Source organism: Tinamus guttatus, unplaced genomic scaffold (assembly GCF_059628265.1).
Source record: "Tinamus guttatus ecotype Peru unplaced genomic scaffold, ASM5962826v1 Tinamus_guttatus_pri_ptg000182l, whole genome shotgun sequence".
In the NCBI taxonomy this organism is placed as follows: Eukaryota; Metazoa; Chordata; class Aves; order Tinamiformes; family Tinamidae; genus Tinamus; species Tinamus guttatus.
Window position 1 is genome coordinate 884,320 of NW_028288716.1, and position 15,067 is coordinate 899,386.

The 15,067-nt window shown below is 40.1% G+C and overlaps 1 pseudogene; it reads left to right on the top strand.

The window, feature by feature from the left end:
• The window catches only part of LOC104565637 (very long chain fatty acid elongase 4-like), a 90,616-nt pseudogene extending 75,549 nt beyond the window's left edge, over positions 1 to 15,067 (top strand).

Consider the following 15,067-nt stretch of genomic DNA (forward strand, 5'->3'; position numbering starts at 1 on the left):
CTTATGAGTTCATTGTACTTTTGGTCCTGTTCTACTTTATTAAGGTATCCTCTTGTCTTGTCAATGCTATTCTCAGCCTAAGCAAACCTAAGAACAATATAGATCCTTTGGTAAAAATAAGGCCTTTCTGGCTCCTTCTGTTTTCTTTACATCATTACTTTCAAAATGTCATTTGAAAGGCTTCCTAGGTATGTTAGACATTAAGGGAACGAGTTGTACACCATCCAATTTTTTTAGCAGACAAGCAAGACAGTGGTATGTGATCTGCACACTCAAAATAATCATTTTATTCAGCATTTTTTTCTCTCCAGAGTAGTGTGTCAACTTCCAGTTAGGAATGTACACTATTGTTAAGAGTGGTTTTCTTACACTGGTATATAGAAAAGTATCTTCCAAATCACTGAAGGGCAACCAGGGCAAACCTGCAAGCGCAGGACCTTGTTCAGTCCCAGACAAATCAGTGGACCTCTATGAAGTTCCAAGCTACTTACTGCAGATTCACCATGAACTTGGAGAGTGTGCCAGGACTGGAATCAGAACTGCAGCCTCTTTCTGAGGTAAATTAAATATATAAATGTATGTATACACCTATATATTTATATGTAAATACACCTTAATCTATGTGCATTAATCTTATTTTCCTCTATCCTACTTTCATTTTTATGATGGTAGTATATAAAATCCAGCTGAAGTCCTTCCCAGTAAGCAAATATTCACTTTCACCTTGAAGGAAGATGTGTTGGCCCTAGCAAGTAGTTTCACAACACCATGCCTTTCATTATGGACTACATTAAAGCCTTCTGTTTCACACAGGCCATGCACAGATATAAATTAAGGACGGGTCATAACAAAACTAAATACCTCTTGCAATTAAAAATTCAATGGTCATTTTAGAAAGAGGTCTGTTGTTTCCCAAACTGTGATTGCGTCTAAAGGACAGAGATCAGAACACTATGTATTACCTATTAGCCATGCAGTTTACCACTCGACATCGGAAAGTTGAACTGTTCTTTTAAGGACTCCTACAAATATCTGCAGTATCTGGCTTCCAGAATACTGCGAGTATATATATGAGATTATCATTGAAAGGAGAAAGAGAATTTTGTATCTTCAGTTTTTACTACTACAATAACTTCTTTAATAAATGCTGTGTCCTCTGCAGTGGACCCTGCAGAGCCTGCAGTGTTCATGCTAGACTTGATCAAAGCCCTCATAGACATGGGCAGAATAAAGGAAGGAGTAGGCAAAAGGAGACCAGGAAATAAAGTGTTTAGAGTTATGGAGACTTCCTGGTTTGCCAGTTGCCTGTTGACCATTACAAATCATTGATGTGCATGCTTTATTAGAGAGAAAGATTTTAAGACATAGAGAAGCTCCAGCGTAGAGCCGTGAACATATGGAGCACCTGTCATATCAGGAGCACCTGTCATATCAGGAAAGACTAAGTATCCTGGGCCTGTTTAGACTGGAGAAGAGAAAATTGGGAGGGGATATCTACAAATACCTAAAGGGAGAATGTAAAGAAGACGGGGCCAAACTCTTCTTGGTGGCGGCCAGTGGCAGAATAAGGGGTAATGGGTACAAATTCAAAAACAGGATCTTCCATCTCCATATGAGGAAGAACTTCTTTACTTGCTAGGGTGACAGAGCACTGGAAAAGACTACCCAGAGAGGTTAGGGAGTCTCCTTCCTTGGAGATATTCCAAAACTGCCTGGATATGTTCCTGGGGCACGTGCTCTAGGTGCCCCTGTTGAGCAGGGGTGGTTGGACTTCATGTTCTCTAGAGGTCCTAACCTCAACCATTCTGTGATTCTGTATTTTCAGAGTCTGTTGATCATTGCTGATTGTAACTTTAAATCTGCTCAGAAAATTTCACATCATTGTATTTCTCCAGAGACTTGTATGAATTGGTGATTGCACATTAACTGAATGATTCAATTTTTATTCTGTAGGAAATTCTGCTGCTGTAAAAATGCTATTATTAGGTTACCCATTATTGAGAGAATACTCAGAAATGCAGCTGTTATTTATTTCTGTCATTAGCAGAAATGCTAGTGATTATTAACACAGTGACGTAGAATGAGATTGCATTGAACTCCCTTCACAGATATGCTCATTATGATGCCATTTCCGAAGTTCAGAGCTTTGTTTGGCGCACAGACTTGCCAGTGAACAGTGGCAGTGAGGAAGAAACAGGAACTTCATCCACTAATAGTGCTGATAATCATGGATCTTGTCATCCATGAACTTCTCATGACTTTGGTACACTCATCCTAGGAGATATGTTATCCTTAAGCATCTGTAGACCTTTTCTAGCAAGAGTGCAGATATGACAGATTTGGACTTTTTTTTGTGGGGGGGGGCGGGGCAGAGAGGGAGTGGAGCAGAAGTGGGGTGCAGAGAGGGGAGGCATTAGTTCCTATACTGCGGCACCTGTATCTCTCACACCAGCATCTGATCGAAGCCCCTCTCCTACTCCAGGATCCTCCACACCAGATGTAACTTGTCAGTAAAGAAGGAGCCATGCTGCATGGCCACTTGGATTGCATGCTACAAAATAGTGCTGTAAATCCTCCTTTGACTTCATCCCTTGTCAGGTGGCCGGAAGCATAAGTTTCATACATAAGTTGGAAGTAATTTAAAATATCTGCATGTATTTAATATATACATAAAAAACATGAGGATTCAGATAAATTAAATGGGTGTTCTAGTCAACATTGGAGTGCCTTAATTGGCTAGATATGATTTGACCATCTTAAAAACTACTGTGACTGCTTAATGTTCTCATGTAATGCATACTTCTTCATCAGGAAGGGACTGGTGTAGTCTTTCATTTTTTTGCTATATCAGTCATTGATTCTCTGCAGTCTAGGAGCTGAAGGACAGCTTGTTTGTTGGGCAAACTTATCATATCAACCACATTTTTCAGATAGATTTATTGTTGTTTATTGGCACTGTCTGAAATTAAAGAATGGCTTAGAACTTTGTAATACTGGGGAAATGAGCTAAAATGAGATATTGCATCTGAGACTTTCTCACCCTGTAGTTCTTCATCTAGATTCAGTGGATAGTTGAAATTATGATATAATCATGTTTTAAAGTTTAGAAAAGTAAAAAAAAGAACTTAGATTTAATGTTATAGCTTTCTTAATACTAAGAAACGTTTTTTAAGCAAATAAATGTATAAAATAAAGTTGTGAGGTGGGTGAATAATTTAGACCTTACTTTGCAAGAAAGTCAGCTAAATTGCTCACCGCTACAAAGTACTACAAGAGATGAAGTTAGAACTGTCTAGATTTTCAACTTTGTATGTGTACTGAAGTATATTTATTTCATAAAAAGTGTAGTAGGCTCACATAAAGTGCATAGGCCTATCATCTCTGATAAATTCCCACTGTGATGCTGACAGAATCATCAGGAAGAAGGCTAAGTGTCTAGATTAAAATGATCCACAGCTCTCTATCTTTCCAAGTATTAAAGATGTCTGTTTTGGTAATATGTATTTCCTGGACAGTTTTGGTCAGAAGGAACAGCAGTTGAAGGACCAAATGACAAACACTGTATTGTGAAAAAGCACTCAAAATTATTTTATTGTAGGTCTTTGTTACTAATAATTATTTCATAGTAAGTACCCAAGTAATGCATGGAAGATATCCAGGTTTTGGAATAAATTTTGAGCATGGAATCTTTCCAATTTTCCCTGACTGACTTACGTAAGCTCACTGTCATGTTTTGTGCATATTTGAATTGCTTATGGCTGCAACTATGGCTGCAATCTATGTTCCTGCAATACCTGCTTTTCTTGACAAACGCCTGAATAAAAAACAATTATCTTTCTCATGCAGAGTCATGCATTAACTTTGTCATGCAGGGAATCCTAAATACTATTTCTGGGGAGGAAGTATTATCTCTTCTACTGAGGTTCTGCAGAAACTGAAATCCTCAAGAACTTTTCTTTATGTTGTTTTGCGCTCAAGTTGCACTGAAACCCATCTGAGGACACCTCTTCATGAGTGAACAAAGTTAGTGATATGTTAGTGATATGATCTGTCCATCAGCCAGCGATGCTGATGAACAGCTGCAACAGTACCATCAGGAGTACTCTAGGAATAAGGCAGGTTTTAAAAAACGAAATATACTTTATTGATCTTTTTAAAAAACTCCTGTCAGTTTACATCAACAATAAAATATTCTGCTTATATGTAATATGTTTGTGAAAATTCATTTCATTTTTTTTCTTTTTCCCCTAGGGTTAAAAAAAAAAAAAAAGTTTGTGTCTGTGTTTGAGTCTGATATGTGAATATTAATAACTCGATATACATTACTTAAAATTACCAGATAGGAGTAATAGAATACAGTATGCAGCCTCGTCTACACATAATGGACAGATAGAAAAAGCTGATCCAATTACTTTCAGTGATTCACAAAGATAAATCGCCCAGTCTCCCTAAGAACTTAGGTAATCAAAGCTTGAGAAGAGAATTCTGTCAATTAAGGAGCAGATTAAAAACTTTTAGAAGAATTTTGTCATTCTCTCCCTGAAACCAATTAGCAATATTATACCAAAGTTCAGTCAAACCTTCTCCAAAGCTTGGCTGCTCTACTGCCCTCCTGGTGCCTGCCCCTGAACTGAAAATCCACACCATAAACCACTTTTTCCAAGAATATCTCTTTAATTTCTCCTATAGTTTCACAGATACTAGTTATCCAGGAGAATCGAAATAATAATATGTTTCAAGCAAAAACTATCAGCACATACAATGTCTAATTCTCTTTCAGAAGGGTTTGTTATGTGCTTGGTGACAGACACAACGAAGTGGTACAAGGTATGATGCTAATTTCTTTTTCAGACTTCTTCTAATAAACAGTGTCCCCTGGGAAAATAATGAGACATCACTGAAGGTGCAGGTACAGCCCAGTTGCCTAAGCAGAACTCTAATTCTTGATGTTGTATTGTCTCTTGATGTGACGAGACTAATATGCCGCAGCGGAGCCAGTACATCCATACAGCATGGAATCCCATACATTGCAACTATTGACTTGAGCCTGTGCTCAAGTGCAAGATGGGTCTCTCTATAGTTTCCTGATATGGCCACTGGAGATCACAGAGGGGGAAACTTGGCCTCACTGTTAAATTCTTACAAGAATTTTCCCATATTTTTAAAAATGGTAAATGTTATTCCTTCAGGGATGGAGACTGGATATGAGGGGGTGATTCCAGCTGGGGTATCTCTACCTTTTCTAAGTGAGTGGTGGGTGTTGCCAGCATTCTCCACTCTCATTCTCTAGCTCAGGCTTATTCAAATTTGAGCATGCCAAAGGCAAAATGACAGCCTCTGAAGAAGTGTTTCAAATAGACTGTTTTCTAGGGCCTGTCCAGGCATGTTTCTTCATCTTTTTATCATTTGAAGAGCTGCCCTGGTACGTCCTGAAGAAATCTGCAGAAGAAATGCTGTCCTTGTTTCTGCAGAATTTGGCTAGGTTCTCATACATAAGGCCAGAGGTCAGTAGCTCATTGCTGCGGAATCCCAGGCCTGGGCAGCATTCATTTTCCTTCTTTTTCCAATTCCTTAATCTGATAAATCATATAAAGAGAGGAGGGTGGGAGAGGGGAGCATGATGTAACCTCAGCTCCAGAAAAGTTGAGAGATTGCATTCAACTATATGGTGCCTGCAACTTTCAGTAACTTAAGGTTCCATGAAGAGACCCTGAATCCTGCTAAAAACGAGCGAAGATGGATCGTGCCTGAGTGAGATCCAGCTGATTATGTGCTCGCTTCACTTGCGGTGAAGAAAACTGTGTGCTTAACAGTGCACACTCTTGCAACTTCTTGACTTGCTGTCTGCTGCATGTACCCAGAGTGACAGAAGGATTGGTTGTCTTTTGTGGATGCTCCTGGAAAAAGGGAGAAGCAAAGCTAGCTATACTTGTGGGGTAAGTTTGTTTCTTCTACCTCGACTTTTCTGCCTCATTTGAGGTTTAAGCTTGTGGTTTGGGAACCAAAGGAAGTTGATTAAAGTAGGATGTGTGTGAAGTGTCTGAGTGTACGTAACCATCTGAAATTCTGGCTGGATTGACTCTGAGCCAGTTGACTAATTCCTCTGCTGGCAGATTCTACCCAGATTACACATCTGTGTATCTCTGTGCCAGGGTGTCTATGAAAGGTATTTACAGTGAGGTTCTCGATGCATACACTAGAGAAACAGACCAAAAAGTGTTTTGACTGCAGAAGAGAAATATGTGTGTGTATGCTTGTGCCACCATAACCGCTATGTGTGCAACTACATATCAGCCTGGGGGGGATAAGCAGGCAGAAGGGTATAGCCAAATAGCCAAATTTTGTTACATTTCAACAAAATAAATCTGTAGACAATCATGATACAGTCAACTGTGTTCATTACAAGAGTTTTGTTTCAGATTTGCAAAACATTTGGACAGTAGTGTCAGATAGTCTTTAAACATTTGTAATTCTAGCAGAAGTATGTGATCTGTGGATTAAAAAGCTACTTACACTAGTAAGGCACCTTTAATACACTTGTGCCATGATATAGGGCCCTATCCTCTTGGCAGTCAGAAGGAAGTCAAAAGAGAAAACATGTTTTTGTCAGTATCAGGTGCAGAAAAAAATGGGAGGATCCTTGCCCTGTGTATTTTCTAATAAAAGATCAACACAGATAACACAGGATGTTGTCAGCAACTGCATTAGGGAGCTTTCTAGGTGAGTTTTGTCCCTTCCAAATGCCTGCTAAGGAGATGGGAGGACAAGGACGAAGTATATAAGACTATTATACTGTATTACAATATATTATGATATACATATTCACTAAACAAAACATATTTAATGTGTAAACAGGGTATCAGAAAACCAAGCAACTGAAATAGCTCAGTTAACATGTACGGAATTGAATATTGATGAATTAGTCCCAGATTACCTGTCAGCACTACAAATCTCTCTGAATGACTTCATGAAAATACCATTACCGCACCTGCTATCTGTCCCAGCATGACTGTTGTGCTGATACTGTTCTGGGATATCACTCAGCTGATTTTCCCACAGAGTTCCTGGCTCTGGTATTTTGAGTGCAGCTAGCCATAATATTCCTAGCAATGAAACATCAACAAGATTTTGAATTCTGAAAAATACAAGTTACAAAAAGAAAGCTAATCATCACAGGAGGATTGTTTTTCTCCTCTTTTAAACATGACTCTAATCCTGGTCCAGAATTTCAGTTTCTACAGAGAACATAATGTTTGTTTTTCATTAGCAGTAGTCATGAGCTTTTATCTAAGGAGCTCCTTTCTCAGAATTCGGTCAAAACTAGGATAAACAGAGTTGCACTGACTACAAATGCTCATTTTGATTTATTTCCAGGGACTGTGATGGCTTCAACTGTCAGAAAACTCAGGAGTGCTACAACTGGGTCCTTGAAAGTGAAGGTAGGTGCCATGAACAGGAATTTATACATCAATAATGTGGTCACCAAGAGTAAACTTAAAAGGAAATTGATCCTTGTATGCACATATGAGTGCACATTTTTTTGCTTGGCAGATTTTCACCTTTCCTTTCCCATGATCATGAATTTCCTTTAAGTCTTGAAACTTGTATGAGCAAAATTCCAGCATGATCACAGTAAGGATTGAAGGGGTGGGGGATTTTCCTGTCCATAGTGGGAAACACTTTGCAACTTTCTGTCTCAGGCTGACTGGCTGACCAGCAAGACATACTCAGGACTACCTGTCAAATCTGAATATTATAAAAGGTCATTTTTAAATGCATATTGATGCATCATGGGAAACCTTACTAGAACAATGAGTTAGTATTTTGAGGTTTAAACTCATAAAGATGCCAGTAAGATCTGATATCTGATGAAATACTGACAGAAGTCACTGCTCAGTGTCTGAGAGCTTTTCTCTTTTCAGTTAGGAGACATCAGAACTTCGATAGCTAGAGTTTCTGCAGTTCCAGTTTAGCAGAATCCTGTGGCATCCACAGAGTTAAATATAAGGCCATACCACAAATGGGCATGGAGCTGAAATGGCAGGCCTGTGACCCTGATAGGGGAAGGACATACGGGTATGTGTGTAGGTTGTTAATATTTCAGGACTTGAATTTCAGAAGAGAGTCTAACTTGGCATTAAGGACTTTTGACAGGCTGTCAAATTCAGAAAGGGAATGTCAAAGAGCTCTTGACAGAGAGTCCATAGCATGAATAGTAAAGGATTTACAAGTTTAGAAGGAATGGGGATTAACAGAGTTGTGTGGACAAGAATCACATCTTTAGAGAAGCCTGAGGCTCACTGAAAAAAAAAAAAAAGTGTAAAGAACACAGTATGGAAAAGCAGAGTTAATGTATGTGCCTTAGTTAGTGTAGTGTAATTTACCAGGGAGCCAAGGACTGATTTTCAGTAGAGAACTTCTGTGAGGTCCAAAGGCCAGAATAGTGAGAGGGGATCTAGGGCTTGCAATTGCACAACAGGAAGTGAAAGGAGATGTTGAGAGAATTTAACAGAGACATGACCGCTGGGAGTAGGTGAAGTACGTGTGACTGGGAACTAACGTATTTTCCCCTGAGGATTTGGGAGATGTGGCAGGATAGAAATTCAGCTGAACTTCCTTTTCCTAAAGGGCTGAAGAGCAGTTATGAGGGACACGCATGTGTTTAGTCATTTTCCAATTAAACTGTATGCTTTCAAGGGAGCCAACTATATGAGTAAATATAAAAAGAAAGATATGGAGAATTTCTGATGGCCTGCACATTATGGGACAAAAAGGAAGTAGCCTCTGTGGCTGAAACAATGTATTACCACACTTGAGCCTGAACTCGAGCTCTCACAGACCCTCCAATTGTCTTGTTTGTTCTATACTTCCCTAATGAACTTGTCTTGAGCTACTTCTTTTCTCCTGTGAGGGACAATATTGCAGCTTGTCATGAGCAGCCCAGCTTGTGACAGGAAAACCTGTTAACTACAGTTCTGCCAAAGACTGCCACTCAGGAGAGGACTCTTCAAGATTCTGAAGTCCCAGCCCTAGGGTAGTATCAATGAGTTTTAGCAGCAGCTGGCACATGGAATCTCAGGCTGGAAGAAAAGTAGTGGATCTCCTTTGTAAATGAAATGTGTGAAATATCAGCTTACTGCCAGAGGATATATGGGAGGGAAGCAATGAAATATGTCTGCCATCTAAGACATGCCAAGTTCAGCTATATGTTTTGCTTTTTAGATCTGAGGACAAACCCATGCCCTCTAGCCCCACTTTCAGACATCCTTCTCTTTGCCTTCCACCTCTTTGTTGTGACACTGAGGCCATGCCTCATGCATTTGCAGCAGCCACTGAAACTGAAAGGCCTGCTCTTTACTTACAACCTCACTTCATGACATTATCAATATATATGTTTTATGGGGTTAGCAGCCTGGATTATCCCCTTTCCAGCTAAATATATGGGAAGTGTTTGAAAGCCAGAGCATTTTCAACAGCTTTGCTGATGAACTCTAATGGCGGGAGGGACAGCCAGCCTGGACATACCCTCGTTTTGCCTCAAGAGCAGTAGTACTACCCTTTTCTAAAGTGATGAACTGTTATAAATGCATACTTCATTTCCCCTCAGTTCTCAATGTTCCCCTTATTCAAAAAATAATGGTTAAAAGGTGCTTCGGGAACAAGCTTAAAAGTTAGAATCTCACAGGTAGTCACAGAGCATACAGAGCATTTCTTATTTTGCCTCAGACCAAGCAGATCAGGGGCTTATCTTTGAAAATGAGGGAACTTCTTTTTCAGATTTGCACAATCCTCTCCAAGAGTATCAAGAGCACTGTAGCTTCCTGCTCTCATGACTGTTGATGGCATTGCTTTCTGCTAGGTTTTAATGTGTGATCATTTGTACAATGTTCTCAGATGAGAACCACTGACATTTCATATACACTGCTGAATACCCTTCAAATAGGAAGGGCTGAATATGTTTGATAGACATCTTGATGTTAATAAATTTGTCAATTAAGTTTATGGCATTATTCTTAAGTTTAGTTAAACCAAACTGCAATACTAATAGATCTGATGATAGGTGTGAAAATTGATTGCTTTTACATAGTTGTTCAGTTATATTGGTTACTTGGTATAATTTTTATCAGTTTCAGTTTCTGATAACTTCAGTCTAACTACAGCTGCGTATGCCAGCCAGTCGATTACAGCCAAAGTGAACTAGGAATGAAGGCACAGTTCTGTACAAAGTTTGCTTTAGACCCTGCTCCATTTCTGGGCATGCAGATTGTTTTGCTGGTAAATAGCAATTTGCATGACATAAATCTCACTCAGAATTCCTGTGAACTGGGGGATTTGGCTAAAACTCTTTCTACTTTGGCCATTACAGAGGGATTGAGGCCCCACCACTCTTTTCAAAACATGACTTTTCCAAAAAATTTCATTCTGTGATTTTTTTAGCTCTCCACCTGAATTAGGAACTATTTTTCCTGCGGATAAAATGATACTTCAAACAGATTAAACCATGGATGTTAGCTTTTCAGCTCTCCAAGTATTTGCCATAAGGCTAGAAACTGTTATCAAACAGCTCAGTTAGTCTGTCTTGTTAAAGAACAAACAACTTAATAAAAAAACATCTAACCAGCCAAAGCTGTATGTTTCTCCTCTTCCCAAATCAAGTCTGATTTGTACAGGACAAAAAGTGCACACGCTGGGGAAAGAAACAACCTTAAAAGGCCATCTTAGTTTTTCCCCTTAAGCTGTTGATCCCTGGTGGGCAGCTTTCACATACTGCATGGAACAGTGATAAAAAATCTAAGGTAGTAAAACTGAGCCTAATAGTGTTTCTTTGTGCTGCCCGGCAGATGACAAGAGTGCATTGGTGGTTCCTCTCCAAAGTCATAGAGCTACTGCATATGGTAAGAAGGAGCTCTACTCCATAACAGAACTGGCACTCTGAAATAAATCATTCACTTGTCAGGAAAGGGCAGAGTGTCCAAAGCTAATATCCTGGGCTGATCCTATGTTGATTTGGTTGCTATTCTTCAGTGAATGCTTTTTACATGTGTTCTGTTCTGCATGTTTGTGGTAATACAACTGACACCGCCAAAAGAGGGCACAGCTTCAGAGTAGTTACATAGAGACTTCCTGCCTGCAGGAATCCCACACTGTCACTGGATATCATACTGATAGGCATCCTCAAACGCTTTTTTTTCCAAGCAAACAAACAAAAATCCTGAACCTATGTTCAATCAATTTGACAGCCTCAATTATCACGACTTTATACATGCTTTACTCCTCAGCACCCTTTCTGTAGGTGGACAATCCCTTTAAATCACAGTCCCCAAGGGAAAAGCTTTAAGCTTACCTATTCCCAGAGCTCTACCAAATTCTTTGTTACTAGTTGAATAAGGCAGATGAAATATCCACTTCCAGACAGCAGCTCACTGCTCATCTGGATGTATGATAGTGGTTAGTTATGCAGAAAAGGAACTGCAAAAATACGTGTGTCCTGGTATTTCTACTACCACAGATTATTCCCAAGATGTGAGTTAAAGGTTTGTATACCATGTGAAATCAAAAGTCCACATGAAGGCAGAACCATTATATACCTTGCATGTTAGGTGCTCTGTTCTATTTTAAATACTTGCTTGAGCTAAGTAGGGAAACTCATTTCTCAACTCAGTCAGCCCAGGAAGGCTCTATTCTGGCCTGTCTAGGACTCCATGGTCTAGTACTCCTTGGGGGGGGGAAAGTTGACAACGTATTGCAGAGCAAATCAGCATGTGCAGCCCATCTAGACCTATTGTCACTGGGTTCAACACACCTCCCCCTCCTTTTTTTCTTTTTTTTTTTTTTCAATATCAGAGAAAATGAGGTTAGGGAGATCCAGAATCACCATTAACTATTCTTAACACCTTCTGTAATATCGCTGTCCCAACATATCAGCTCAAAACTTTCTTTTCTTTCAGATTTTCTTTACTCTGAACAAGAAACAAGAACAAGTGACTTTCCTACATGTATATCACCATGGCACAATGCTGTTCAACTGGTGGCCAGGGGTCAAATATGTGTCAGGGGAACAAGGCAAGTTTCTATGGGCACTGTGTGTTTCAGTTTTTCCTGTGCTTTGGAGATAACCTAAACAGTGTAGATAGGGTGACTGATAGACAGGAATCTCACCTATTTCCATAGGTGTGAAAAACATGAGTTTTGCTGGATACCATCTGCTCAGTCCTTAAGACTATTTAGACTGCCATATTCACTGACACATCCAAAACAAGAATGCGCCAACCATTCACTGTCCAAACAGAAAAAACAGTATCATAAAGAAGGTCTGTTTGTACCTGACTCAGACCTTTATTTAGCAGTCAGCAGGGCCAGATACAACAGCCTGATTCTGACTGTACGTTTCTTGACCTGACTGTACCTTTCTTGACCTGAGCGTATCCAGCTTATTTTTCTTTCTAGTCTGTACCCAGACTGCTGCTTCTGTTGGCTCCATCTGCACAGAAGCATGCAAAGTTGACAGAGTACTAGGCCATTATAGGGAGGTTTTAGAGAAAAAGCTGGATTACTGGTCACTTTGGCTAAATGGCCTTGACATCAGAACGGTATGAAATTCTTAGGCCAGTTAAACAACTCTCTCCTCTGCCTTTGAAGTTCTCTGAAAATAAGATATGAGATAGACATACACTGGAGAGAACAGAGAGAGAATGAAATACTTCCAATGCAGAGACTGAAGATTCACATAAATGGATCACATGATGTATTTGGATTGCATTATCACTGTGCGTATCAGCTCATTGCAAGGTAATCTTGAAGGGTTTATGTGTCTTGTTCATCCTGAATTCTTTACTCCTCAGCCTTTTTTAGGGGGATGTTGAATTCTTTCACACACATCTTCATGTGTATTATACCCTGGCAAGCCTGGGACCACAGATGCAGTGTTACTTGTCATGGAAGCATTATCTACCCATCATGCAGGTGGTAATGAATTCCATGTATTCCTCTCTGCACTTTCACTTCACTTCACTCTCTGCACTGATCACAGAATCACAGAATGGTTAAGGTTGGAAGGGACCTCTAGCGATCATCTAGTCCAACCTCCCGGTCAAGCAGGGGCACCTAGAACATGTGGCACAGGGTCGCATCCTGACGGGTTTTGAAGATCTCCAGAGAAGGAGACTCCACAATCTCTATGGGCAGTCTGTTCCAGGGCTCTGTCAGCCTCACAGGAAAGCAGTTCTTCCTCACATGAAGGTGGAACATCCTGTGTTTCAACTTGTACCCATTACCCCTTGTCCTATCAATGGCCACCACTGAGAAGAGTTTGGCCCCATCCTCCCTGCATTCACTTCTGAGGTATTTGTGCAAATAGATCAGATCCCCTCTCAGTCTTCTCTTCTACAGGCTAAACAGGCCCAGCTCACTTATTCTTTCCTCATACGATAGATGCTGCAGTCCTTTAATCATCTTTGTGGCCCTACGCTGGACCTTCTCTAGAAGCGCCATGTCCCTCTTGTACTGGGGAGCCCAGAACTGCAAACTATACTCCAGGTGTGGTCTCACCAGAGCTGAGTAGAGGGACAGGATCACTTCCTTTGACCTGCTGTCAACACTCTTCCTGATTCAGATCAGGATCCCATTGGCCTTCTTGGCCACGAGGGCACATTGCTGCCTCACAGTTAAACTGTTGTCAACCAGGACTCCCAAATCCCTCTCCATGGCACTGCTTTCCAGCAGGTCAACGCCTAATGTGTACTGGTGTCTGGGTTATTCCTGCCCTTGATGGCCTTGCTTTCTGTTTCTGTTTCTGTCCCCTTCATGGGTGCTTACCTCTTTCTGTTTGTTTCTGAAGGAAACAATCATGTTCTTAGGTGTCCTAATATCCTGTGATAAGAGGTGAATGGATCAGTAATGTGTGCTGAATGCTACTTTCGGGAAAATACCAAGAGGCCTTCAGTGACCATATCAACTTTCAACTAATGAACTCCATTTTCATAATGGAAATAAAAGAAAGAAAAAATAAAAATAGACTTTTCTCTCTTCTGTTGTATGGATTAGTTTTTTCTCCTTTGGAGATTTGATTTCAAGGTATTGGGCAATAACGTAGTAGAGCTTGGGATTGTTGATAAGGCAGAAAACAGGGCAGCTTTCATTCTGTTTCTTCAAAAATGAAGGGCATGTCTAGCTGCAGGCAAACAGAGAGGAGTTAAACAAATTAAATATGTGAATTTTTCTTCCTTTATTGAGAATCCCCTTGGATCTTCTTTCCCTCATCTTGATTCCACTCCGTGTTTTTTCAAAAAGGCAAGTAGATGTGAAATAGTCATGGGTACAAGACTGACCCAGAGCTCTTATTTATCCTGGATAAATCAGAATAAATCAGGATAAATCAGAATAAGAAGCAGCAGCACAAAATGAAAAGATATTTGTCATACAAAATATAGTACAGGACATCATTTTCTATATAACATATTCTCAGTATGTAGAACTCATTAATTCAGAGGATTGAGGCAAGTTCAAATGAAGTGGCATCTAAAGTAGCCTTTATAGTTCCTTTCTATAAGCTAAGATAGAAATCATAGTGATTATGAGAAGAGGAATCTCACACATTTATTTTCCATATCCCAAAATAGAATTACTGGACAGTGGCAGAGAAGGGATCCAAGTCTTTTCCTGAATGGGAGAGGATGAACTTCCTATTGACTCCTTGTAGCAATAGGCAAGATTCGATGTGCTATCCTTCCATATTATGCCAGACACTGTTGGGCTTGAAATATAAGCTTTTCAAGGCATGCAGGTAGTACTCTGAGTTGAGGATATGATTAGTAGGAGTACTTTGGGTTAAATGGTGGGTCTGGTATGACTTAGGTAGGATCCATAATCTGTCTGCATCTTTCCTCCCCGTCTTTCAGTGCCAATTTGTAGCCATTCCACTCATTCTTCCTACAACGTCTTCACAGAATGTCCATTCCCCAAGAGCTTCAACACTGCAGCCTTCCTCTACATTCTCAGACTTAGCACTCTCTTGATACGCTTCTACTGTCAAACCTACATTAGCGGGATGCAGAAAAAGCTAACCTGA